Below are 18,224 nucleotides of genomic sequence, written 5' to 3'. Positions count from 1 at the left end.
CTGTGCTGATGCAAGGCTGTCTAAATAGCACGGGCCCGATTCACAGAACTAACTTAAGACAAAATCCTAAACTTACTACCATTTTGGTATTCACAGAAGGCACTTACTCATTTCGGTATTCACAGAAGTTAGGAGTCCTAACTTTAGGACTCCTAAATGCCTTCTGTGAATACCGAAAGTCTTAAAATTAGGATTTTTCTCAGTTTAGTAGTAGTATAGTTAGGACTCCTAACTTTAGGACTCCTAAATGCCTTCTGTGAAGACCGAAAGTCTTAAAATTAGGATTTTTCACAATTTAGTAGTCCTAAGTCTAAACTTAGGACTACTAAATTGAGAAAAATCCTAATTTTAAGACTTTCGGTATTCACAGAAGGCATTCAGGAGTCCTAAAGTTAGGAGTCCTAACTATACTACTACTAAACTGAGAAAAATCCTAATTTTAAGACTTTCGGTATTCACAGAAGGCATTTAGGAGTCCTAAAGTTAGGAGTCCTAAATTTAGGACTACTAAATTGAGAAAAATCCTAATTTTAAGACTTTCGGTATTCACAGAAGGCATTTAGGAGTCCTAAAGTTAGGAGTCCTAACTATACTACTACTAAACTGAGAAAAATCCTAATTTTAAGACTTTCGGTATTCACAGAAGGCATTTCGGAGTCCTAAAGTTAGGACTCCTAACTTCTGTGAATACCGAAATGAGTAAGTGCCTTCTGTGAATACCAAAATGAGTAAGTGCCTTCTGTGAATACCAAAATGGTAGTAAGTTTAGGATTTTGTCTTAAGTTAGTTCTGTGAATCAGGCCCTCTCAGTGCAGGGAGAGAGCAGAACAGCACCACAATTTAGTGGCTATGGTGCTGTTCCGCTCTCTCCTCTTCAAGCAACTCAGCGCAGCTACTTTACTTGCTTCACTGTGTTGCGTGACTTCTATGTTATTCTGGGCCACATTATATTATTAGCAATACGTCTGTTTGCCAGCTGTGCTGTAAAACGGAAATATTAACAGTTCTTAAGGCTCTCAGAACTCGAAGTATTTATCAGAGGTTACAAAAGTGAGCTTGCAGTGTCAAGCACTATTGGCAGCACAATAGCATAATGCCTTAAGTATGTCTTGCAAAAATAACATGATGGATGGAAAGCTAAACAAATCAAATATTCACCCCAGTCACAGATCTGGGATTAATCCATTGTTTTTTTGCTCACCAGGCCACCCCAGTTTGGATTCAGCTATATGCCAATTTGTCTTGACCCTGCTCCCCAAGGGAACAGTCCAGCCCGAACTGCCAGGCCAGGACCTCCCTGGACAGGAAACAAGCACCCTGGGACCGGTTTCGAGGTAGCACCCCTCATCAGCCACGCTAACTTGAATCCAGTGTCACAGTGAGCACAGGCCCCATATCCGGGCGTACCCTTCCTCCTTAGGGCGACAAAAGCAAATAGAACAAATGATGTACAGAATGCAGAACAAATCAAACATTCACCCTCAGTCACAGATCTGGGTTTAAACCATCATCTTTTTGCTCACCACGCCATCCCAGTTTGGACCCAGCCATATGCAAAACAGTCTTGATCCTGCTCAATATGGGAACAGTCCACCCTGAGCTGCCAGGACAGGTCTTTCCTGGACCAGAAACAAGGATCCTGGGTCCGGTTTCAGGGTATCACCCCTCAACAGCCAGACTAGCTTGAATCCAGACAAGTAAGTACATAACAAAGGGGTGTACCCAGTCACAGTTGGGAATAGGCTAATAATGATTCATAAAACAAAGCTCCAATTGAAAACAACAATCCTGAAGGTGCAAGGCACACAAAATATGAAGAAAAAAAAACCCTGAAATAACTCTAAAAGACCAGGTTGGACTTGATTATCAATGCAATGTTTATTCATTCAGGCTCTTTTTCATATGCACAACTTTGCAGAGGTTGCTCCATAGTGATAAGGTGACATAAAGTGCTCAAGGACGTGCTCGTAAATCGGAGTAGTGAAAAGTGGACATTGGGTATATACAGGATTGATTCCCTTCTGAACTGCCTGTGCAACATATGCCTTTAGGGCTACAGTATTTATTTCTATGTTCAGCTGTGAAGATTACATCATATTCAACACACTGGTTTCTTTATTTTTACAGTCAACATCCTTTGTTGAAGAGAGAAGTGTCACTAGGGGCCCTCATTACGAGTTCAGGGCTGAATTCCGATTCCCTTGCAAACACGAGCTTACACAGGGATCAGAGTTAGGAGTTGTGTGATAATTACCACACCCTCGCAGTTTTCCCCTGATAAATTATGGCATGTCAAATGTGTCAAAATGTATGGAGGGGAGAAGCCCCAAAAATAGGCCAAACATGTGGAATTCGGTGTATTACCCGATTCACCATTTTTTATGCCTCATTTTCCTGCTTGAAACTCGGAATAGGGGTATTTACCGCACGCACGCGGTACACACCTCACCCAGGGGTAATGGTTCTTACCACATGTGGTAAATACCCAGCCCTATTCCGTTTTTTTTTAATGAGGGCCGAGGTTGGATGGTACCCGTCACGTCCTTCTAAAGATAAAAAAATAAAAACACCTGCAACTCAGCAGACTATGCTCAATGGTAAATCCTGTGTCATAGGGTTAAACAGAATTAAAAGTCCTTGAATATGCCTACTGAGAATGCGCTGCTTGATGTATTTTGTCTTTTAAGAGCTACTGACATCAAATACAGCAGGCAATTAAAACACGGATCAAAGATGGCAGCATCTTCCCTTCATCTCGTGATGTGATGTATGTGCCCTTAAAGAAGTTGCTGGCCCAAGTTCTAAAAAAAAATCCAGGGAAGGCTTTGATTTGCTCGTTATTATTTTCCGAGGCTATCTGCACCAGCTATCTTAGTCAAATTGTTTCTGCTGCAGAAAGAGGCTCTCACTTCAAAGCGCATCTCCGCCGCGTGAACCCGTAATTACAGAAATTGCCGCTCATCTGAGGCCTGTAAAAGATGCACCTGCTCGATAGCCGCGCTGCACCACCCTCCACAAAACAAACACAACTGCATCTCTGAACACGGGTAAATGAGCAGTTTTCAAACAGATTCTCTACTTTGATATTTTTAAAAAGGAGCTAAGCATGGCTTTGATCCACACAGCCCCTGCTCGCGGGGGCAGAGGGGGCGGACTCCTGTGCACACCTGTGTCAATGCCACTGGTACTACGGATTCACGTGGATGTTTCAGCGCGCGACCCGTTCCTTGTAACGCTAGAACACGAAAACGGACTTGTGAATGTATCAGGATGTATTTCACTCATCTCAATTATAAATGAAACAATTCATTTTTCATATTTTGCAAACTTGGAGCTGCAAGGCTTAGTATTCAGAACTAATGGGGTATAGCACAAACAATACACAACATTTCAAAAATATAAAATGAAATCGCAGGAAACGTCGTTTAGAATAATTCAAAAGCACAAACCATTATTGCCGTACCTGTAAGTTTAAATGTAATTTTGCCTTCAAACATTAGTTTATCAGGGAAAAAATCTTCCTAAACCTGGAAAACTATTTTCTTAAGATATATACAATGTCTCATAATCCCTTATCATTATTAAAATACAATTCTCTTCAAAAATCTTAAAACAGCATTAATAAATAGAGATTCGTGCTTCATTGAAGTGAGGATAGATCAAGAGTTCTTGACAGCTATATTTAACATACATGGGGCATATTACCTAGGAAGTGGTGGTGAGAGGCGTTAGCCTCCTTGGTTTAACGCCTCTCATCGCCACTTCGGAAAGGCCAGGCTGCACCATATGTGTGCTGCTTCATGCAGCACACATGTAAGTTACAAAATGTCATTTAAAAAAAAGGTTTGTTTATGTATAGGAAGGGACACCTTCCTGAACATAAACAAACCTTGGCATTTTTTTCCATGTGTGCTGCACAAGACAGCACACATGGAAAAAGCAAAAACAAGGAGAAATGAAGCCTCTCTCCACATTTCGCCACCTTAAGACCAGGATTTTCCTGGTATTAAGTTCGGTGCTGCCACCTATTATCGCCACTCTTGGTAATAGGTGGCAGCGTCGAAGTGAATGGGTGTTGAGGTGGAACGCCCACAGCAACACCCTTTGCACGCCCCTTTCACGCTAAGTTTAGCGTGAAAGGGGAACTATTACCAAGGCAGCGTTAAGCCACTTAACGTGGCTTTTAGCCACGTTATGTGGTTTAACGCTGCCCTGGTAATAGGGCGCTGATCCTATCGCCACCACAACATCACAAAAAGTGACATTGTGGTGGGCGATAGGGGCTTGATAATATGCCCCAGAGTGTTTGAGAGAGTTTCCTTCAAGCTGTAATATTAATATTTTACAGACATTCCAAACAAGGTGAGAACCCATTCACTAATTGGACTGGGTCCTCAAAGGGCCACTTCCCCTTTGTGAATGGTCCCAAAACATTTTTTAGGAGCAGGCAGTGGTCCATAGAGCTGCTCCCTACTTTTAGGAAATAGGTTTCCAAACTTTACTCTTTTTTTGTAAACACATCCCTCTTTCCTTTAAGGAAAATTGTTTGCGTTAAAAAAAAGAAGCTTTATTTAAAAGCAATCACTGACATGCAGGTCTGCTGACCCCATAAGGCCATCATTTCTGTGAAGGCAGTAAATCATGGTGAGTCGCAATCCTCAATCTAGCTTATTAATATTCATGAGATAGGTCAAATTTCTCCCTACAGCCATTCAGTATTTTGTGAATCGATCTATTTTAGCACACAGTTCGATTTGCAAAATACTGTTAGATTTGCTAAATTTCGGTGCCCAAATTATGACCTCTTTTAGCGAATCCAATGTATGTACATTTGGCCCTAAATCATTAATCCAGGAAGCAGCTATTTTACTAGCCTGAGAAATGGAGAAATGGGAAGGTTTTTACTCAATAATCTTTCTGGTTCTGAATGTGTCAGGATGGTTCAAGACTGTGATAGTTTGAAGTTGCTAAACCACTGGATTCTTTCAAAGTCTTTCAAAACAGAAACACTTCCAAGAGTAATTGCATTGATTCCACTAGTGATGAATATAGATCTACAGGATGTATGCTTCCAAATTCAAACAGTGAAACACCATCAACTCCTCCTTTGATTTTGAGTTCAGGACACTCACTATCAGTTCCAGGTTCTTCAGTTTGGGATGAATTTGGCTACCATGTATTTACAAAACTAGTGGTTCCATTAATGGCACCTCTTCATCTTCAGGGGTGGGCAAGATGTGGTATACAGCCCCCCCTCCCCTCACAGGGCCTCATTTACGAGGTTTTGGATGCAAGGAAGCGCCCCAAAGAATCTTGCTGCGCTGCCCTACGTCAAACAAAAAAGGCAGCAACGTGCCGTATCTGAGATATGGCGCATTCCAGTCCAAGGTGCAAGGGGGCCTGCTTTGCAGGGATGATTGATTTTGTGCAGGAAGGGACAGCTTTCTGCACAAAATCAATCAAGTGAGGCGATTTCCTCTTTCTATGTGTGCTGCAAAATGCAGAACACATAGAAAGAGGAGAAATGAAAAGATTTCTCCTCGTTGCGCCACCCTAACACCACCCCTGGGGTGGAGTTAGAATCTGATGCATTCCCAGGTTTATGATTCCTTGTAAATCTGGGAATGCTTTAGATTCCATGGGCGTTGTGTGGGAACACCCACAGAAACACCCATGGAACGCTCCTTTCACGCAGTGTTCTGCGTGAAAGGGGCACATATTTACAAAGCCATGAAAAGCCACAGAAAGTGGCTTTGCGTGGCCTTCTAAATATGCTTCGGCACACTGAGCCACCGTGAGCATAAAAAAGTGGATGCTCCGGCAGCGCAAAAGTCCTGCTAGGAGCCTTGTAAATGAGACCTATATTCGATAATCAGTTTGATGCTAAAAGAGAATGCATGGCCGCGTATTTGCCTAAAAGGCCCTTACAACCCCTCCTCAATAGCGGATGTTTAAAGAGCACCAAGGATCAGACCCTGGGATCTGGAAGTTGAGAGACTGGTTCTATAGAGAAGGGTTGCTTTCTGATATAGTAGAAACAATCCAAATTTCTCATAAGCCTCAACTTTGAAATTCTATTTCTAACATTGTTTTATTTTTTCAAAAATGTTGTACGGAACATTCTGCTTTTCCTTTGTGATGGCATCTTTCTTCTACCTTGCAGTTGTTTTGGGAATGGGTTGAAATGAATTTGGCAACTTCAATATTAAGGGTTCAGTTGGTGGCAGTTAAAGCTTTTTGGGAACCAATCCAAGGTATTAAAGGAGAGATCATGGGACCATATGTACAACCATTTTTTGTGGTCGCAAACGGGAAAACAGTCAGTTTCTGATGCAAAGAAAGGTAGTGGTATTTACAAACACAATTTTTTGAGTCGGTGATTTGCAAAATAGTGTTTGCGTTTTGCTATTAGGTGGGGGCATTGCAAGGGTGTCCCTTCCTAATAGCGAGTCAGAATGGTGTGTACCACACACACAGATAACCACCTATGTCAAGTAGGTAGTAAGCCACTCGCAAAGCAAAGGGGTCCACAGGGGACCCCTTCCCCTTTATGAATGGATGTGAAAATATTTTTTAAGAGCAGGCAGTTGTCCCACGGACCACTGCCTCTTCTTAAAAAATGAAACAGAAAAGTTTCATTTTTCTTTTCTAAATGCCTGCTCTTTTACTTTAAGGAAAACTGGCTGCATTTTTAAAAAAAAACCTTCTTTATTGAAAAAGCAGTCACAGACATGGTGGTCTGCTGACCCGAGCAGGCCACCGTCCCTGCGAGTGCTAGCCATTCCTAATGGGTCGTAAATTGCGACCTTCCTCATCAATATTTGCGATCCCATTAAGAATCGCAAACAGTGTCTGAGACACTGTTGTACATTCCATTTTTCGAGTCGCAAATTGCAGCAATGATTGGTAAAGGGACAAGGGACATAAAGGTGATGTCCTACTTACTTGCTGGTAGTCTTCATTTCTCTTAGTCCTACTAGTTCTTTTACCAGTCATTACACCCCGCTCTCATGCCCTATCATTAGCTGGCCTAGACAGAAGACTTAGTATTCCAGGACGATGGTGCAATTTCAGCACCTTTTTATGGATCCTAACTGGGATGCGCGAGTCTGATTTTTTCAAGACTTTCTGTCTTTTTCTATCTCAATGAGGTGGGACACACCTCATTATTAATGAATGGTAGGAAGGTAAGTAGGACCAAGAGTAATGAAGATTACCTGTAGTTTATTTATTTTTTTACTTCATTTATCATTTTCAAATTGCTCACAGCATTGCATGGTTACACACTGCAATAATATAAATCTAATACAAATAAAGACAAGAAACATTTGCAAAGCAAGTGTACTCCAGCGTACGACACACAAAAGCCTCGGGGTAGCATATATAACATGCATTGTAGTATCAACATCCGATCAACCCGGACCACCAGGCTGTCCCCCGCAGTCTAGCCCACATTTTCCTTGACATAATAAAATTACCCCACCCCAGTGGGGGCTATCCCAGCGGGCTGCTGTGAACTAGGGAAGGCACTGATCTCCACAAGTAATTTTTAAGAGGCTCCCAGATATCTTTTGGTCGGGATGCCGGGGGCTGGGTTATGACATAAAGTTCACAATTCGTATTACAAAATGTGAGCCTATTAAGCCAATCTTTCACTGTGGGTGAGGCTCTACTGCCCCATTTGAGAGCTCTTTCCCTCTTTGCGAGCAAAAGGGCAATGGCCGTGAATTTGCGCAACTTTTTCGGGAGACCCCACACATATCCCAACATGGCGACCTAAGGCGTAGGGTCCATCCCAAGATGTGTCTTTTTTGTTATAAGATTACCGGTAGTTAATGGGGGCAATTACTAATGCAGGGCATTCTTCTGAACCACATGCAAAGCCATGCCCAGATTGCAGAAAGTGCTGTGATGCCATGACAACATCAAGTACAGTGTGACAAGAGCAAAAGGTAAAAAAAAGACCATCTCTTGTGTTATGGGATCGTTTTTAACAGTTAAAAAAAAAGATGCGTTATCATTAAAGTAAATGAGTGATGGGGTCTAAAGTCAAAATAATGTAAGGGTTTTAAAGACATAGCAAAATTGCAGTAACATTGGAAGGATGCCCTGTGTCTCAATCGAAAATTGGAAATTTGGGAGGCCCTTCCATTGTTTATTAGAAACAAATCCATAATTTGGGTGCAGTGGGTTCATCACTCTCGTGTGCCCTGGTGCCACGTTACCAGCTGCACTATTGATAGCTAAGCCCCTGCAGAAATACAGAATTCTAGGTAAGAAGCAGGTGGTCAGCGTTGTTCAATAGTCGACCTAATACTTGATTGAGAAAATGATGTGAACCTTTAAACTCTTTTTTCTTCAAATAGTGAGTGTTTACTTTGAGCTTTAGAGCAACAACTGAGTAGGTTCAATGAGACCACATTGGCTAAAGATTAACAGAATTTTGACCAAATTGAATGAATTCTTGGCCTGGCCATAATCACGGTGCAGAGCATATATTGACTTATCATAGATCACAGCAGAGGACAGGCTTTGAGAATAGCCAAACTCCTCTAGAGCACAGCATTCACTCCTTCTCTATAGGTTAGAAATGTCAACCTGCACTGTGAGCTTTCTTCGGTGCCTTTGTTCACCCTATCAGGGGGACTCATTGAAGTTAGCACTTGAGCTTGCTTTTCGAAGAGCAAACATATCCCTACCTGGCTGGGCTTACCCAGGTCATTCTACGCTAAACATCAAAGTCCTGCCAGTTCAGAATAATTTATATTTTCATGGTTGGAGGCAGTGGCAGGATCTTAGCACAATCAACCCTACATGAACTTTGAACATTTCTACTCTTAAAACAATTGAATGGAGGGGTACACGTGTACATGCTTGGATTTCAAAGGAAGGGGCATATCAGCAAGGCGAGGCAATCAAATTATCGCCGCTTTAGCATCCGTTTTCGGATGAAAAGCGGAGATCATTTTATCGCCCTATCAACATGGACACGCCAACGCGTGAATCCATGCCTTAGCGCCTGTTTACTGAACGCCCAGCTTTGCATCTCTAATGAGATGCAAAGGAGGTGTTCCTTCCCGAAATAACTGGAGAAATGTCGCTAACCGACATTTCTCCAATTATCAAGGGAATCGCTAAGAAGCATAGCGATAAGAAAAGTAGTGCTAACCATGGTTATGGCTACTTTCCTTACGCCTGCTTTAATTCTGACTAAGCCATGTAATCCAATGGGAGGTGGATTACATGGCTAAGACCACCCTGCTCTATCAGCAAGGTATTGCCGGTTTTTCAGCTAACGCTTGCATTTCTATCGCTTTGGAGATAAGCATTGCTGATAGCAAGCTATCTCCGCGATAGAAAGCAGCGCTAGCCGGCGATAATTATCCTAGCGCTAAGTGTGCTTAGCGATAATTATCGCCGGCCCTTGCTGATATGCCCCCAAGTTCTTTCAGAAGTGAGTATTAAAAAAAATGTTTGTTCCTTTCCCATTCTTGACACTTACAATGTGTGTATGTGTGAGTTCTGATAACACAACAATGTGCAAATATACAGGCCTTTCGTAAGTTTAGACTTTCCCTGTTAAGACACACTTCACGTGAAGTGAGCTTGAACTAATAACAACAAAGCTGAGAACTCTTTATGAGGATGTCCTCTCAAAGAGTAAGTGGACGGACAATATGTGCTTGAAGTTGTTTGGTGTAAAGTGCACGTGTAGGGTGATTTTTCGTACCTCTGTGTGTGCCCCACAACTAGTCCCAATAGGACGCCAGTCTAATGTGTTCGAGATGAAAGAAGCAGGGCTGGCAGAGGCCGCCACGCTCTTAAGTTCATTAGAGGGAGACTGTATCCGGTATCCTTTCATGTTCGGTTTATCTCCTTTGTACTTCTAAAAATTAAAGCCTAAGTGAGGTCGTCGATTGGTTTGGTGAGTGACATCTTGCTCCACCCTCAAACTGCACATGTTGAACACCCATAAAATAATATTATACAGGTTTACGAACCCCTTTGAAATCTGAAGAGAGGTAAAAATCTTTTTACATCATAGATATATTACTTGTAGCATTACAAGATAAAAGGGTATCTAATTCCTCACTGTATCTTGCATGCAGTTGACCGATTTTTATATTTATGCTGAAGTTACCAGGAACTCAACCGAAAGCAAGACAGGCCTAGATGATCTTTGGTACTTCTTTCCCTCAGACTATATCCGTGAAATGTAGTTTGTTGTATAGATTTATTATGAAACCTGTGTATAAAGCTTATATCTAATTGTTTTGGGTTAAAGCATGCCCCTATTGCTATACAACCTTTTCCCCAGAAAACATCGTGAGTTCAATACCACATGAGACTCTGGTACTTGACGCCCAATCTGGCTAATGATCTATGTGTAACACTTCTTGAATTATGTCACTGACATCTTTACTGGAACAAGGACTTACCTTTCTGTGCATAAATTCTTTAGAGCAATTCTTTAACTAGAAATCATTACAGTCCACCAGAGCAAAGAACGGCCATGCCTTTCACCTTTATCTAAAGTATCTATATACAAGGTAGATTTGCTCTTTCTAGGCAATCCCAATTAATTATTAGCTTTTTTTGTTTAGAAATTCATGTTAAGATAGAAGTCTCATTTGCATTGTAACAACACTTTAACATTTTATGCAGTGTTACATAGTTCACCTCTCCTCTAGTGGTGAGAAATCATTGTGGAAGCCGGGGCTCCACCCTTCCTTTCCAAAGCATGATGAGTGCCTTTGAAGCCAAGCAAAGCCATCATGTCATGGTCAAGCAATCATGAGATTTACATGTTCTAATGCACAGGTGCCTGGCAGCCTGAGCCAAGGTTTGCAGGACTAAAAATCTGACACCCTGAAAGCAGTGACCTCATCAGCCTGGCAAAGCCCTGCGAAGATCTTCCACCTTAATGATGAGGGGGAGTGTCATTGACAGGGTCAACCCTAGGTGCTTCAGGATTAAGCCCCAAAGTGCCCAGGACTAATTGTCCATCACTGATGCCTTACACCACTCTTACTTAGCTCGCCAATGAGTGGGGTGGGATCAGCAAGTCCCACTACCCCCACCCGATTCTGTGATGAGTTTGGGGAGGTCCTTCTTTCAGTAGTTGGCTCATAACGAGATTAGCCAATGAGAGGAGGCAGCAGGATCTCACATTTAATTCTTCCCTCTTCAAAGCCTCCAGCTCCTTCCTGGGTCATCATGCTTCTCCCTTCCACCACCCACAGGTCCTGCCTTAGCCCAGTTGGTACCTTATTGAATGTTTGTGTGTGTACATGTATGAATGCATGTATATTCACATGCATGTACTTTGTGTGAGTCTAGTGTGTGCATGTATGTGGTTATACTTTTATGGGGGTGAGTACATGTGGGTGCTTGTAAATGGGTGTGTGTGAGAAATTGCTCACATACGTGCTTGTGAATGAATGGATGTGAGTGTGTTCTTGTGGATGAGTGGAAGTGAGTGAATGCGCTCCTCCAGATTACCAGCCGCCACTAGATTTAAGTCCAAATATAGAGTGTTTTAGGGGTGTGAGTTTATGTTTTGTATTCACAATACGATGTAAGGTTGCTTCTAAGGGACTGTCTTCTAAAGGGCAGGGATTGGGCATTCTATTGGAGGAATGCCCTGAAAAGTATATGCAGACCCAAACACCTAAATGTTTGTTGGTACTACAAATCTTTGTAACGCACACAGTCACGGCCGGTGCAGGTAAGAGCGGAGGGCGGGCGGGGTGGGGGAGGTCGACAGACGACAAATTAGGGGGGGGGAGAAAAACCTCGCTGCAACGCCGACTCCCAAGCGCAAGGTAAGTGGTTTTATTATTTTTTTTATTTTATTCTCCCTATTTTGTCATCTGTCAACTCCTCCACCCCGCCTCACCAACCCATTGCTCTTACCTGCACCAATCACGACTGAAAGCACATTCTTACCCTAGATGCTGTTAAAGGTGTGGACACTACCGTCAGTGGAAGGAGTATGTGACTATCTAGAGTTGACATGCGGAGGGAAGACCCCATAATCGGTTTGGTGTAAGGGAAGAGACTAAGGGGGATATTTATAATAAAATGTCGGAGTGAGGTGTTACTCTAAAATTGGTAACGTCGCACTCTGAAATTTTTTAAATGCAGGGATGCACCTTATTTACAAAAATACGGCACACCCCTGCATTTTCCCTAGTGCTGGTGCTAAAAAAGCTGCCTAGAAGGAAGGAAATGATAAAACTGATAGGCACTACCCTACAATGCAATAGGTAACACTCTGTGATAGGATTCGCAGGAGGCTGATTCTTTTCCCTTGTCAGATGACCTAATAATGATTGAGGAATGTCCTTTACAAATCAGGATTGGTTTGAGTTAGGACCTGAAAACATGGTTCAGTAGCGTGAATTTAATTTAGGGAGGTTGTTTTATTCTTCCTTCACATGGCTGCGTGAAAGTGGCAGACACAATCACAGAGATAGAGACTATGGGTGGTCCATAGTATGGTAGAAATCAAAATGGAAATCTGATTAAGAACTTCTCAAGGGTTACTTTTCTTGGTCGGGCGAATATACAAACCATCCATTTAAATCTCTCTTCCTCAGTGTGGACAGTTATGCACAGGTGTGCCTACTAAAGTCAGCAGTTCTCTGTAATGCATGTGGTGTGGTGCTACAAATCTTAAACTTTGCTACAGAAAATGATAGCTTGTTCACAATAAGCATAGCAAAAAGACTATGCCTCAACCTAACCATCACTGGCACAAAATGTTAGGAAGCAAGGTATAGGGAAAGATGCAGCAGGTAAGCACACTGCCACTGCCACCTGAGGCTGCTGGAGCTCTCACCGCCAGGACATCCCGAGAGATCTGAGAGACAGGCAAGTCAACCATAAGCGTTTTATTAAAAAACTGGGTTTCAAAAGGAGTCTCATTTAATAACTGCTTCATTTGCTCCCTTTCTAACAACTGACCTCCCACAGTTCCAACCCGTAAAGTAACAATCGATAAGTATTCTAAGCTACCTACGTCGTTCATCCCTCAGAATACCTCAAATTGTATCAGATGTATTGGCAAATGCAGATATTGCCCTGTTCCCTCAAGTCGACCCCTTTCCTATGTTGCTGGCTATTAAATAACTAGCTTCCCAATTTGAGGCTTTGTCCCGCTACAAATGAATGAGATGATACAGATTTTAGCTATCGCCAGCAAGATATTTTAGAACAGCAAAGAGGTCAGTGAACTTAATTATCATGGGGTATAGTTGGCCTATCAATATTCTAGACTAATGAGCCAGCATTAGGAGACAGAATTGTGTCATTCATTTCTATTCTGCCACTGACATTCTTAGGGCAAATAAGTATTGGCAAGATTGTTCTGATGCCAAATTTACAATATCTTTTTCATGCCCTTCCAATATATGTCCCCTAGTCATTCTCAAATAGGACTAGACTGAAAGTGGTCCTTTCTTTTTTTATATGGGGACCTAAAAAGCATAGGAAAGCTGTATGCTTTGGTTAATTGCCACTTTCAAGAGGCGGTTAAGCGTAGCCACATTTTCTAAATTGTCTTATGTTCTAATTGCATTTGTGCACTGGTTCATTCATGCCCATTGCCAAGCTCGGGAGAAAATTACTACTGGGATGATATTTTGGCAAGGGGCAAATCGCTCTTATTTGGGCATCTCTACTTTCCAGACATTTGTGGAGGTGTACTTGAAGTCACGTCATCCCTACTATCTACTCCTCCAACTCCTAGTACGAACCTATATTTGAAATGTATAGGAATATCAGGCATGTTTCCTGTGGCAGATTGTCTGCCAACTGTATATGCTATAAGAGCCCTATATGAAGATGAGAAATTCTTTTAAATATCTATGTCTGCTAGACTACTTCAACAAGCATGAGGCAGAAACCTCATTTCAGAACGTTCCTGAAAATGTTGGGGTCTTTCAATGCACCAATGGACCATGGCAGGAAAGTGTGATGGATTTGCTAGGCCCATTATAAGGGGGAAAAGGTGTGGGCAGGGAAAGCTGTGTTTGTTCTGGCTTGGTCCCAGTGGGCGGGAGCTTCAGAAATGCTCCTGCCCACTGGGAGTGGCTCTATCGTGTGTTTCCATGCCTACACTGAAGCGGGCAGGGAAACAGATGAAAAGATTTCTCCTGCCCATAGGGAGAAGCGCGATTAGCTGCTCCCTGCGGTCAGGTGCAATGCCAACACCCACTGTATACTGGGAGCTGGCTTGGGCTATGGGGGCCTTGAGGGTCCCCCTGCAGCCCCCAAGGACAGTATGATGGGTGCCCTAAATGGGCACCAGGGCATCCTCCTTTTGTTGCTCAGGGGATCAGGTCCCCGGGCTCAAAATCAGCCTCAGGAGGGGGGCTCTCTGCCTTCAGCCGTGAGCGTTGAGGGGTTGCTTTTATGGCCCTGCAGCCAACCCCACACTGAGCATAGCTGAAGTGCAGTGGAGGGTTGGCTACAAGAGCTGGCCTATGGCCAGGTCCTGTGGCCAACACCTATAAGGGAAGCCAATCCCACACTGCAGAGGAGTTGTCCAACGGCCAGGCCCTGTGGCAAAACTCACTCTAATGCAGCCAACCCCACAGCACAAACAACTTTTGGCTATGTGTGGTGGGTGTTGACCAAAGGGCCTAGTGCTCGGGCCCCATCACCAGGACCTTCTTTTATTAAAAGGGGAGGGGGGCACGTGACCTCCCTCTACTAGACTCTTTAGGCCCTGGTGACCCCAACCACCAGGCGCTGTGTCGCTTTTAAGGGTAGGAGGGCCTTTATTGGCCCTGAAGAACCCATTCCCTGGGACCACTTATTTTAATAAAGAGGAGACCCACGTGGACCCCTCCCTGAGTCTTGTTAGGCCCTGTGGACCACATTCCCTATGGCCACACTTAAATAAGTTAGAGGGGGTTCATGAGGCACCCCTTCCCGGGCTGATTTTAGCCCCGGGGCTCAGCGTTGCTTTGAAGGGGGAGGAAGTGCACATTGCTACCAGGGGCCAGACATAATCTTTAGGGTGGGACCATGCATCCCCCCTAACCGGGATATTTTCAGCCCCAGGGACCCCAACCTTTGGGGCCTGGTATAACTTTCAAGCAGAGGGGAGCATGTGGCCCCCAAACTGGGCTAACTTTGGCCCCAGGAACTACATTCCCCAGGCCAGGTGGTATTTTTTAAGGGAGAAGAGCACGCAGCCCTGCTTCCTAAGTTGAATTCGGCCCTGGGGTGCTCCACAATTAAAGGTGTTTTGCCCTGTTAACCACCCAGGAGACCCACCATACACTTTTTAGGGGTTTGCAGGGGAGCTCCATGGCCTCCATTATCCCAGCCAGCTCCTTGCATACAGCTGGAGCCGGCATTGCTCTCACCAACAAGGAGTAGCTCCAGTCCTAATGCAGCTCTCTGCAGGAGAGAGAAATATACAAACGTCCACTCCCAGTGGGTGGGAGAATTTTCAAAGTTTCCACCTGCTGGGAGCATACTTATGTTTGTTTCTACTTGGTGGAAAATTAAAAAATGCTCCCGCCAAGTGAAAGAAAACACAGGTGGGCTCCCCAGAACATAACTTGTAAGCTGTCCCTGGGGGCCTTTATGTTAAATGTTGGACCGTGGGTGGGCTCCTGATGTCTTTTGAGGCTCAGGGAGGTGGGTCGCGTGGCCCCCCTTCACCTTTCTGTTACATTTGGCTCTGCGGGAGGGCTCCCAGAGACTTTGGGAGGACGTTAGCAGGCCAACTCCCTACATAAAGAAATGTGGCCCTGAGGTGAGCTTTTCGGGCTTTTGCAGGCTCAGGGAGGGGGGCTGCATGGCCCCCTTCTCATAAAAACAATTTTCAGCTGTGGATGTGGGCTCCCCAGTGCCTCTGCAGGATTGGGGAGGAGAGCCATACAGCCAGCCTCCCATTTATTAACACAGCCCCGCGGGTCGGCTCCCTGGGGCTTATAGTTCAACACTGGGAAGTCTGTTGGGTAGTCATGCACTTTACAAGTGTCTAGCATAGCATAGCATAGCATATAGTTATGAAATGTGACCTGGCTGCCATTTTTTCCAATCCAGGAGAGATTCTTAAGTTATTCCGACACTTTTTGTGGTTTTCTTTCTTTTTGGCCTTCGGGGGCAGGGGGCTCCCTCTCCTAAAGTGCAGCTGCCTCTCTGTGAAAGGAATGCTGCTATGCTTCCAGCAAGCGACAGCATATTTAATGCTCATGCTTGCTGGAAGATGACCCTTTACTATGGCTTTGCAGGAGCGGTAAATCTCCTACCAAGCCATAACAAACACCTATGTCCCAGGGGTGTGCCCCCATGACATAGCAGGATCTAGCATTGGGGGAGGGCATACCCCAGGGCCATCTATGGCTCCAGGAGGGGGGCCGTGCAGCCACCCCCTTTCTGATTTGTAGGACCTGCCCCGGAGAGGTGGCAGTCCCCGAGGCTGAGAACAGCCCAAGAGGAGGGCTGTAAAGCCACCCTCCCAATTATGTTAAAACAAGATGGCTCAGGAGAGCTTGTGGTCCCCAGGGCCGGAGTGGGTCCCTGAGACCCCCAATACAATTTAATTTTGGACTCAGGGAGGTGGTGGCCCCAGAGGATATAGGGGCTCTGAGAGGCATCCCCAAAGAAAATATAGTAGCCCTGTGGAGGTGGTGGTCACTGGGGCACGGGGGTGAAAGAGGCACCCCAATTATTTTGTGGCATGTTACCCTGGGGAGGTGGTGGTCCCCGGGGCCTGAGGGGGTCCAAGAGGACCACTGTTTATAAAATCAGTAAGCCAAGGGGAGGAGGTGGTCCCCAGGACAATATTAAGCCCCAGGAGGGGGGGCAGTGCACCCCCCCCTCTCTATTACCAACAAAATGTCCTGGGGTGATTTTTGGCAGGATCCGCGGGTGCCGCCTACAGTTTTTCTTTTAAAATGCTTTTTTGTTGCTGCGGGTTCCCTGTGGGCCCCCCTCCAGGGAATTTCTACCCCTTTTTGTTTAAATTTTTTTTTGTTTATGGGACTCAGCCCAAGGTAAGTCCCAAGCTGATTGCCAAAACTTCCTGGTTTGAAGAGCTGGCAGTCAATCAGATCTCAGCACGAGATTGGGAGGGGTCGTGAATCCTCCATGTCGCTATATATCCAAATTTGGGCTTTCTTTAATATTTAAAAAACTACTGAACAGATTTATATCAAATCACAAAAAGGTCGCTTTCCGGACCAACAGCTACCTTTCTGCTAAATTTGGTGTAATTCCATCCACTAGTTCCGGCTGTAGCCATGTCTAAAGTTCCTCTGGAAATTAACATGGTGAAAACACGTTTTTGGACCCCTTTTTCTTGATGGATCACCCCGATACTTTAAAGACAGCAGCTAAAGTGAGAGGCAAACTAGTTTTGAAAAATTCGGGAAGATTCATCAAACAATGCCAAAGTAATTGGCAAGTGAAAAGAACACTCTTCCTATGGAAAACACATCCTACATACTTGAAAAAAAATATATATATCTATATATATATATTTAGATATATATTCAGTGAAAAAAACCATAGGTTTCAGACATGTTATAGTTAGGAATAAGCATTTAAAAGCCCTTAGAAATTCACTGAAAAAACCCATAGTTTTCAGGGCTGTTATAGTTAGCTGGACATTTCACTCGTACAAAACCATTGAAATTCCTCCGTTATAGTCAGTTCTGCTAACTATAACTCGCACGCCCGCAATCCACTGCTGATGATGTCACATATTACATAATTCGTGACATGGTCAGTTATATCACTGATGACAACACTGATGACATCTCAAGTGACATCACTGATTACATCATCCAGTGAATGTGGTTTGGTTCGATATTTAAATATGTATTATAAATATAGCAATCTGCATTGAAGAATGAGTGGATATATAAATATAAATATCTGGATGGAGGATTTAGTAGCAGTGTGATTGACTGTTTACTTGACTAATATATAGTGGCTCACTAAATATATTGGATAGTGACTAAACTGTGTGAATATCTGCATCTCAATGGTACATGTCCAACAAACTAGAAAAATAAAAGGCAGTGTATGTGACAGTTGTTGTATATAAATAAGTATACATAAGACTCAGTGATTGTATGAGTGACTGTATGGATAACTGTATACTTGTAATAGTGATTTTATAACACACTAAGTATGAGTTACTATCTATATGAATAAATTAAGTGGTGTTTGTATAAGTGTGTAGCTGAGTAAAT

The sequence above is a fragment of the Triturus cristatus genome, chromosome 5_2, assembly GCF_964204655.1.
Source record: "Triturus cristatus chromosome 5_2, aTriCri1.1, whole genome shotgun sequence".
Lineage (NCBI taxonomy): Eukaryota > Metazoa > Chordata > Amphibia > Caudata > Salamandridae > Triturus > Triturus cristatus.
This window is presented reverse-complemented; position numbering follows the sequence as displayed.